A 9,863-nucleotide genomic window follows, 5' to 3' on the forward strand; every position below is an offset into this window, starting at 1 on the left:
CCCGGGATTGCCGTGCCAGCCATTAGCAGCAATATCATTTACTGGCTGAAATAGAGTTTTACATTTTAAATATTGTCAGAAGGAAAAGCTCAGCTTGGTTTGGAGCAGGAGAAACATGGGCAAGGTGCTCCAGAGAAATATTCCTCACTAGGTATTTTATATGGCATTATTTAAAAGAAAAAAATTACATATAACACAACAACAACAAAAAAAAGACCCTGGTTGTCCCATCCTGAAGCAGTTGGATGGTTAATTAAGTTTCTATCAAGTAAATAAGCATTCCATAAAGAATACTTAGTGGTAGGTAAACTCTCCTTGCCACTCCTCCCAGTCAAATTTGTGTCAAAGTGGAAGAATGAGAAAAAATTATCTCTTGACTTCTAAACTGTGAGCAAAACTTTATGGGTTTTTTTAAGTTATTCACATTAAATAGGAGCCTCAACAAATTGTCAAGGGATAAGCAGGGGAAGGGTGGAGTTTGGTGTTTAATTTTTAAAATGAAAGGCTATTTAATTCAGAAATACAAAAGAGTAAACTGTGATTGTTAGTTCTTAAATACCTCTTCATCTAAAAATATACCTAAATTGAGAAACAGATGGTTAAAAGGACAAATCACTGCAGAAAAAAAAAATTCAAAACATTTTGAACTGCCCCAAAATGTAACATTGTTTACTTTGTTTCACTGGGAACAACAACAACAAAAAAACAAAAAATCAAGATTTTACCTGCTGAATTTCAATGTTGTAGGAGAATCACAAATTTTGGCTCCAGGGCTAATCCTTTATGTCTTATATGCTTAAGAGGAGTAAAGTTTCACACTCTCTATTAGCATAAAATAAATCCCTTTATAAACCAGTCAGGCCACAAAGAACAAGTACAGTCAACTCACATGATTTTCTGTACAACAAAAGTTTTCTGTTTTTCCTCTAGAGGATATTTTTCAGGACTTTCTTCCAACACAAAACCTAAAAGCCCTGACAGCAATAGGGAAAATGGCTTTACCTTTAATATGTGACCCCTGTGATACTAAATATACATACATGTATGGTTTGCAGTATTTATTTGGTGTAGATAAGAAGAATTAAACACATTCATGATTTTGCTGCCTTTATTTCCTGTTTGACAGGAAACAGCAGTAAAAACCATGGTGAAACCCAAGTGAAACATTTACCATCAGATCTGACCTCTAAAAATTGCACTTGCACCTCAGCAGAACTCAGGGGACACCTTTGAAACATCCCTGTTATCGAGCAAAGGTCGTTGGAAACGTCCCCATCAAACACATGTTCCGAGCTGTTAATTGCACAGCAGGAATCCAATCTCAGCAATGTGTCTCCATCGAACACAAAGCCCAGATGTTGCATCAGCAAAACCAGTTTCCCCCATTGCTGGGTGGTAAAACCACCACAAACCTGCAAAATGCCTTTTTATAATGAATTTACTGAGGCAAGAGAGCTCCCAAATTATTTTCGAGACCACTTCAGTTAAGGAAGAAGGATTCTGGAGAGCAAAGGGGTTGGAAGAGAAAAGCACAGGACTCTGCAAAGCTGGTAAAACACATGGAAGGAGCACTTAGACTTCACTGACATCCTGAGGAATATAAGCAGGAGTTTGAAATTAAATTGGCCCATAAATATGCTTCCTGAATCAGGACAGAAAATCAGACTCTTTATGGTTAACAACCAATTCAGTTTAAACACTTTTAAAATGATGAAGTTATGGAGGATCCAAAGGTTTTTGGTCATCTCAAGTGGACTTCCCTATATGTCAATGGCAACCTGTACATGAGACAGAGCTGGAAACCAGCAGATGGAGGTTGTGGTGTGCAAATGAAAGTCACTGGTGGGTTGCAAGAGGGGATTTATGTAATAAAATGGAAACTATCAAACTTGAAGGTGACCAGTCTGAAAAAACACCATAATGAACAGCTGGGGACCTCAAGGCTGAGGAGCCCAGCACAGCAAGGACATGGAGCTGTTGGAGAGAGTCCAGGGGAGGCACCAAGATGAGCAGAGGATGGAGCAGCTCTGCTGGGAGGAAAGGGGAGAGAGTTGGGATTGTTCAGCCTGGAGAGGAGAAGCTTTGGAGTGACCTGACTGTGGCCTTGCAGGACATGAAGGGGCTCCAAGAAACATAGAGACTATTGACAAGGGATGGAGGGACAGGACAAGGGAGTTAGATGGGATATTAGGAAGGAATTGTTGGCTGGGAGGGTGGGGAGGCCCTGGCACAGGTTTCCCAGAGAAGCTGTGGCTGCTCCTGGATCCCTGGAAGTGTCCAAGGCCAGGTTGGATGGGGCTTGGAGCAACCTGGGCTGGTGGAAGGTGTCCCTGCCCATGGCAGGGGTGGCACTGGATGGGCTTTAAGGTCCCTTCCAACTCAGGCCATTCTGTGATTCTCTGATTCTATGACAGTCATAATCTTGTGGAGACTGATGATGTTTGGATAAAACAAAGACAAGATGAAGGAGGAAACCTCCGGTTGGGTGATCCATGGGGCCAGACTGGACATCCCCAGTTTATGTGCAAGCTGTGCCAGGTCCGTCCTGGGAAGGTTCTGAAGATGTTGAGGGGACCAGTCAGTGACCCCAGCTGGCAATCCAGGGATAAAACAAGGCCACTCGTTGCACTGTGTGACCAAACCAGAAGTGTGGACCACGGCTCGGATTTCTGAGTGCCCGAATCTGGTGATGGTTCCACACCACCATCAGGGGGATGTATTCTGTGGCCAAGCCTTGACCAAGAATGGCTTGGCTTGAAAAATGTGGAGTCATCTCATTGCATTGGTCCTGCTCTGAGAATGAAGAGAGCAAGAAAAGGGAAAAGAGACTTAAAGAAAAGAAGAAAAAGGGTTAAAGAAAAGGGAAAGAGAAAAGCAAAGCAAGAGCTCCCTGTAGCTAAAGAGCAGTCAAATCCTTTGATTATTTCACTTAACATTTTATTCTGCATGTTGGATCCTGTATATTAACTGACACAGCACTTGAATTAACATTTATTTCTTTTATAAAACAAAACTCTGTTTATTTTGCCTCTTTCTTGGACTTTCTGGCAAATGTGGCCTGAAGTTCTAAAGCCCAGAAGTGACAGGAAATAATTGCACTGAATTTCTGCAACTGTGTGGCTTTCTAATTGCAGCTTTTTCTTTCTCAAATCAGAGCAAAACAGAGCAAGTGATGACTGCAGTTGGATGAACTGTGCAATCATTACCCTTGTTATAATGATATATTTCAATAACAGCCACAATTCCTGATGCCCATGGATGGCTTTATAATGACCTTGGATTACGCTGAGAAAATGCTAATCCTGATTTTATTCTTAATGGAGTGTGAAAGCCTCGCTGTGTGGAAGGGACTAATTGTCATTTGAAATGTCATTTCCATCACTCCAAATGCACGTGTGCTTCACGTTAATAATTAAAGGATCCCACATCAGATCATATGGATTAATATCATGTTATTACTTAAAGGGTTTGAGTGACAAGAAAGGGGGGGTTTCTTGCTTCCAACCAAATGGAGCAGAGACCTCTCCAGAAAACCTCCTGTTCTCCTTTCCAAAAGCAAATTTCATCACAGGTACCATGTGCAAGAGCCTTCATGGCCTTCTGAAGATTCGGTATCTGCACAAATAAACTAATCAATTGCAGAGCAATTAAGTCAAATCTTAATGAACTGGAAAAATGATACTTCAATTTGCTGTCTCAAATCCCAAAATTAGCATAATAAACAGATCCTAATCTGTGAAAAAAAGCGGTGTTTTTCCCTTATTCTTGTGTATTAAAGGCATTATGTGCAGACAATTTGTAAACCATCAGCTAGTTTTAAATAATTTAATAAAAACAATGCAAATATGTTGTGCAAACCCCACAACATCATGTTATTTTTGCTGAAAATAGAATTTCTTCCCATTTTTTTTTGTGCTTATAAAATTTCCATTCCATTTCATATGTATCCAGTGAACATTTCCCAGTGGGTGGGGACCTACTGGGAGAGGAGGAGTATTCTCCAGAAATCCAGCTGACTGATGGAGGTCAGAATTGACTTTTATTCCACTTTGCCTCAGTTTTTAATGCATTGGAGAGGGATTTGGTTGTGATCAGTGATAACCTGACAACAACTGATGTTATCCTCCATGTCCATCAGTAGCCAAGATCCAGATCTCCTCCTGTGTGGCCCTACTGGCATTCAAGTCTCAGCCTCCAAAGGGCTGCAAAAAAGGACGGGAATTGCTTTTTCACCCTGATTTTGTTGATCAGAAATTGTGACATATCCATTAAATGTCATTCAGGAAGGTAAAAATTCAGATTCTCTCCCTCTGCTTTCATAAGATCCTCCCCAGTGTTCAGTTCTGGTGTCCCCAGGATGAGAAGGACATGGAACTGTTGGAGCAAGTCCAGAGGAGGTCAGGAAGCTGATAAAGGCACTGGAGCACCTCCCCTATGGAGACAGGCTGGGAGAGCTGGGAATGTTCAGCCCAGAGAGGAGAAGGTTGTGTGGAGACCTCACAGCACCTTCCAGGTTCTCTCCAGGGAACTGGAGAGGAGCTGTTCAGCAGGAACTGGAGTAACAGGACAAGGGGGAGGGGTGCAAAACGAAAGAGGGGAAATTAAGATCAGATATTGAGAAGAAATCCTTCCTTGTGAGGGTGGTGAGGCCCTGGCACAGGGATAAATTCCCTCTCAAGTTTACTCAAAGAGATTAACCTGTAGAGACCCTCAAGAAAGACAGAGAGGGACTTTATATAAGAGCATGGACAAGGGGGAATAGATTTAAACAGACAGAGAGTAGCTTTAGATTCAATATTAGGAAGAAATTCCTCCCTGTGAGGGTGGGGAGGCCCTGGCACACGTTGCCCAGAGAAGCTGTGGCTGCTCCTGGATCCCTGGAAGTGTCCAAGGCCAGGTTGGACGGGGCTTGGAGCAACCTGGGCTAGTGGAAGGTGTCCCTGCCTGTGGCAGGGGGTGGAATGAGATGGGTTTTAATGTCCCTTCCCACCCAAACCATCCTGGGATTGTATAACAGAAGTCAAGGGTATCATGAGAATCTGAGTCCTGCTGCCCTGCCTGAAATTGGGAAAACACGGAAAGCAAAATTTTGCCCAGAGCAAAATTGCTCCCCCGAATCAGGGGTAAAAAGATAGCTAAAAACCAAAAAAATAATACAAATATCTCAGTCACAGCAAGTTGTTACCTCATGGAAGTGAGGTGGGGAAGGATCCTGAGCCAGTTTGTTGGGACAGATTCATAAAGGATCATCCTGCTGTCCACGGACATGTGGAGCTGTGAACATTGCCATGAGTTCTCAACAATAAACCTAATCTGTATTGCACCAGTGCCCTACCTCATTTTAGCACTGCAAAATAGCCAAAGCTTTGGAGAATAGATCAGCCATCTGTGCCTGCAGGTGTTTACAATACAGAATAAATTAAGAAGTGACAAGGCATTGAGAAGGTTACAGTTGAATAATTACCATGGAAAAACTCAAAATCTTCTGCATCATTTCGACTGCTGAAGATGGAGTAGCTTTCTCTGTCTTTTTAAAATCAGTTCCCACTCCTGTTTAGTTTGCCCTTCTGTGTGAAGGACATCTCCCTTCTTCAAATACAGAACACTTGCAGAAATTAAGCTCTGTCAATACTTGTGCTAACAAGGGTTTTTTTCCCTTTTTGATTTAATCGAGGCAAGAAATTCAGTGATGAGTGTTGAGCACAAAGTCCCGTGCTTGCCTATTTCCACCCACTGTGAGAACATCTTCTGGCTCTTGTTTTCTTTCTGAAAATCTCTCATTAAAACTTCACTTTAAAAATTAGAAACCGATTTTAAAAAATCCCCAGATCACTGAAACATCACTATTTTAACAGTGACACATGAGAAATTATTCACTTGATGAAGCGCTTCTGATTTTGAAAACAGGTAGGTTTTTAATATTTTGCTGAGGAGGGGAAGGGAGGGGAGGGGAGGGGAGGGGAGGGAAGGGAAGGGAAGGGAAGGGAAGGGAAGGGAAGGGAAGGGAAGGGAAGGGAGGAAAATTGAAAAGAGTAAAAAACAGAGTTAAAAATTTTACTAATTTTTAGTAAAATTAATTTAATTTTACCATTTTTATCAGAAACTTTTACATAGCATCTGTGGCACTGTACCCTCTGCTTAACCACAGCTGCAGTGAGTTGAAGGATCTCTGGAGGCAAACCATGCACAAGACCAAAGAAATAAGTAATTAAACATTGTGATCTCTTCCTCACATGACACAAGTGTTTTTTGATATCCACAGAAGGCTGTGAACACACGTGGCCACAGAGAGCTCCAATGCAAGTCCCTCTTTCAAGAGTTTCAGTCTAAATAACAGAGCTAAATTCCCGTCTTTAACTGCCTGGAGAGAGGCAGGGCCCACTCCTTACCCCAGGCAGGGCAGCTGGCAGCACTGATGGGCTGAGCACTAAGGAAAAGCACTTCCAGAGGCGCAGGAGAAGAGTTCCATCTCCTGCCAGATGCAGTTTGGCCCAGGGCATTGAGCACCACCTTCCACAGCATCACAGCATCCTGGAAAATGAGACTCCTCAGGGCTAAAAATTCAGAATTTTTTCTAGGAGGTAAATAAAAACCTCTTGAGCTTTTAATTTTATAAATCAGTGGTGTTGCAGTGAAGAGAATCCTGATAACTGTCGCCTGCAGAGGAGAGAAAGGTCTGTAGGGTCCCATGTGCTTTGGCAGAGGTGCAGCATCATCCCTTGGGCTTGAGAAGACACAGATTTCCCAACTCCTTATTCCTTTATCCCAGACTCATTACTGGTCAGACACAAATGAAGGGCAGATTTCTATAGCCCTTAAAATCAAAGCAATTAGTAGGATTCTGATTAGGATAAGGATTGTGGTTCAATCAGAAGATTCAGCTGGGTTGGTAACACAAGATGCACAAGCAGAAAACTGGGTTCCCTTCCCCTTCGGCTGGAAAACCAGGAAATTCCAATAGAATTAAATATATAGCAGTACAAAAAATAAAATCAGCAAACCTGGACATGTGTTATCTCTGTAAAGCAGATGTTATTAATAAGTCATATATTGGCTGGGGCACAGAGGAACTAATAAATGATTTACAGCTGTAATTATTTTATGATATGGAATGAACTGTGCTGAGATGCAAATCTATCAAACCCCCCTGAATATTCCTAATACAGCAATTTAATCTTGACCTTGAGCAAGACTGATGGGAGGGTGGGCATACAAAGGGTTACTTTTTGGTGATTTAGCAGGTTGTTACCTAAAAAGGGAGCAGTCAGATACAGCAGAGGATGCTGAATCCACTATCCCAGCAGACATGTGGCTTTGTATCCCGAGGTTCATGCAGTGGCAAGGCTGGGAGAGTGTTCCTAGATGGAACATGTGGATACACTCAACATCATGATTTTTTTTCCTCTTAATTATCAATATTGAAATATTTAGTTCAGTATTGCAGCTTTTGGAGGACAACTAAGGTAGAACAGAATCCAAAAAAACCCCATATATCAACCAACAGGCTTCATAATCAATTTTTGGGGTTGGCATTCTGACACAAGGTTTAGCCAGTCTTGGAAAATTGGGATTTGAAACTATTTTTATAGTTGTACAATACTCCAGGACACTAAGTATAGGATATTTTGGCAGGAACTGAAACTTTTGACAGGGGAGGGGCAATAAGAGCAAATTAATGGGGAGAAGTGTGGGAACAACCATGACCACAAAGCCAACAAACCACAGTATCATAAAATCCCAGAATGGTTTAGGCTGGAAGAAAAATGAAAGCTCATCCAGTGCCACCCCCTGCCATGGGCAGGGACACCTTCCACTAGCCCAGATTGCTCCAAACTCGCCTTGGACACTTCCAGGGATCCAGGGGCAGCCACAGCTTCTCTGGGCATCAAACATTAGCTGCCATTATTGTACATGAAATTCTGAAAATTAACATGTTATGGGAAAATATTAATCATTGCAATGAAGATCTGCAGAGGCATTTTGGTGGTTTTTAAGCTGCTATTTTAGCAGTGTGGAAAAAAAGCCCACCTCAACAAGGTGGGGAAATGGAAATGATCAATCATTTGGGGAAAAACAAAGCAGAGGTTTCCCTCGTGGCTCCTGTGTCTCTGTGAGCTGGGAGGAGTTTCTCTCCATGGGCAGCTTTTCATCTCCTCTCTCACACACTGTGATTTCACCCTCCCTCTTCATCATCACTTTGGCTTCTCTGACTCATCTCACATCAATGGCAGTGTGAAATGATGTGCAGGTACATCCTGAAAGCCATGGCAGGGGTGTGAAGATGTGCTGAGGGACAGGGGATGGGGGCAAAGCTGTTGTTACCCCACCCAGTCTGAGTTGGGCCGTCACACCAAGGAAATAAATGAGAAACAGCATTTTTGTGCTTCCTGCCACGTGGGGATTTTATATTTCAGCTGAAAACCTGGAGCCTAGTCAGGCTTTGTGTCTGGAAAATAACTGTAGTTTGCCTGTTTTCACTGGTTTTAACCAATGAAAATCTTAAATTGCAGAGTCACGTGGATTCAGAGCTCAGAGGACAGAGTGTTCCCTTTATTCTTGTCACATTCCAACACTCTCATTCAGGGAACGCTGTCCAGCAGGAATAAAGATATTGGAATTTTGCACTTAATCAGTGAGCTTCTGAATCAAAAAGCTGTTGATTTTGACTCCCAGGGTAAACAGGGCACCAGAATGGAATGCTGAAGAGGCTGATGTGGGTCCTCTGATGTGCCATGGCCCAGGGATGGTCACACCAGGCTCATCACTCTGCTCCCTGAATGCTAAAGAGAAATCAAATATTATTTACCACTCTAACTACTCTAAATGCAAGAGAAAGTGGTTTGCTATGCACATAATTACTGTCTTGTGGCTCCAAGGCACTGTTTTTTCCAGATAGGAGAGGAATAAAAGTGTATATTCTTGCAAGAGATCAAAACCAGAGAGGACAGAACTATGGCAGGAAAAGAAATGCACACAAATAATTGGACTGAGCAGAAATGGGATATCTCAGACAAACAGGTAAAGGAAGCACTTTGTGAAAAATAAATGAAACGGAGATACAAGAGAAACAAACCTAAATAAAAATAGATGGCATCAATCTCACAGGCTTAGGCTAACCTAAGCTTATATATATTGACTTTCATGGGACTGCTCTGACTGCTTTTTGCTTTCAAAACTGCAGGACTGGGACCTGTGTTTTCCAAATCATAACCTTGTAGGTCCACATTAAGATGTCCTCACAGGCACCAGATGATTTGGTTACCAAGTTTAGTGTCTCTCTGTAGTCTGGACATCTTTGGGCTGCTTTGAGACTGTTTTGAGCACAGGAATTTCAGAAAAGGACAGATTGAAAATGAAGGCAGAACTCCAAACTTTAAAAACTTCTGTGGAAGACAATATACAGTAAGAACTGTCAGAGCTTAGCAAGGAAATGCACAGCAACAATGAGAAGTTTGCTTTATGAAAAGAAAAAAAAATCCTTGCTAATGTGGGCCTATTTATAAAACTTGATAAGGCAGAAAGATTAAAAAAACTTCTTAAAACACTTTTGTAAAGGAAGCTCAGGTTTCTGCTTCCTTCTGCTGCTGGGAAAGATAAAAGTTTGTAAATGGTATCAGCCTCGATATAGTTGGGCTTGGAGATTTTCTTTGGGTAAAAAGCGAAAGCCAAAAGGGATTGAAGTGATCTATAAAAGGGGTAGGGCTCATTCATTCTTCACACAAAACACTGCCAAAGGACCAGGATTCCTCCACTGGTGCAGACCTGTGGTACCTGCTGGCCCTGCTTTGGGAAAACATTTATTGTGCCCTTTCTTTCCCAAACTTCTTTGAGCTGCTCTCTGCAGTGTGCTGAGCTTCCTCACC

The sequence above is a fragment of the Neopelma chrysocephalum genome, unplaced genomic scaffold (genome assembly GCF_003984885.1).
Source record: "Neopelma chrysocephalum unplaced genomic scaffold, ASM398488v2 Primary Assembly neopelma1_287, whole genome shotgun sequence".
Lineage (NCBI taxonomy): Eukaryota > Metazoa > Chordata > Aves > Passeriformes > Pipridae > Neopelma > Neopelma chrysocephalum.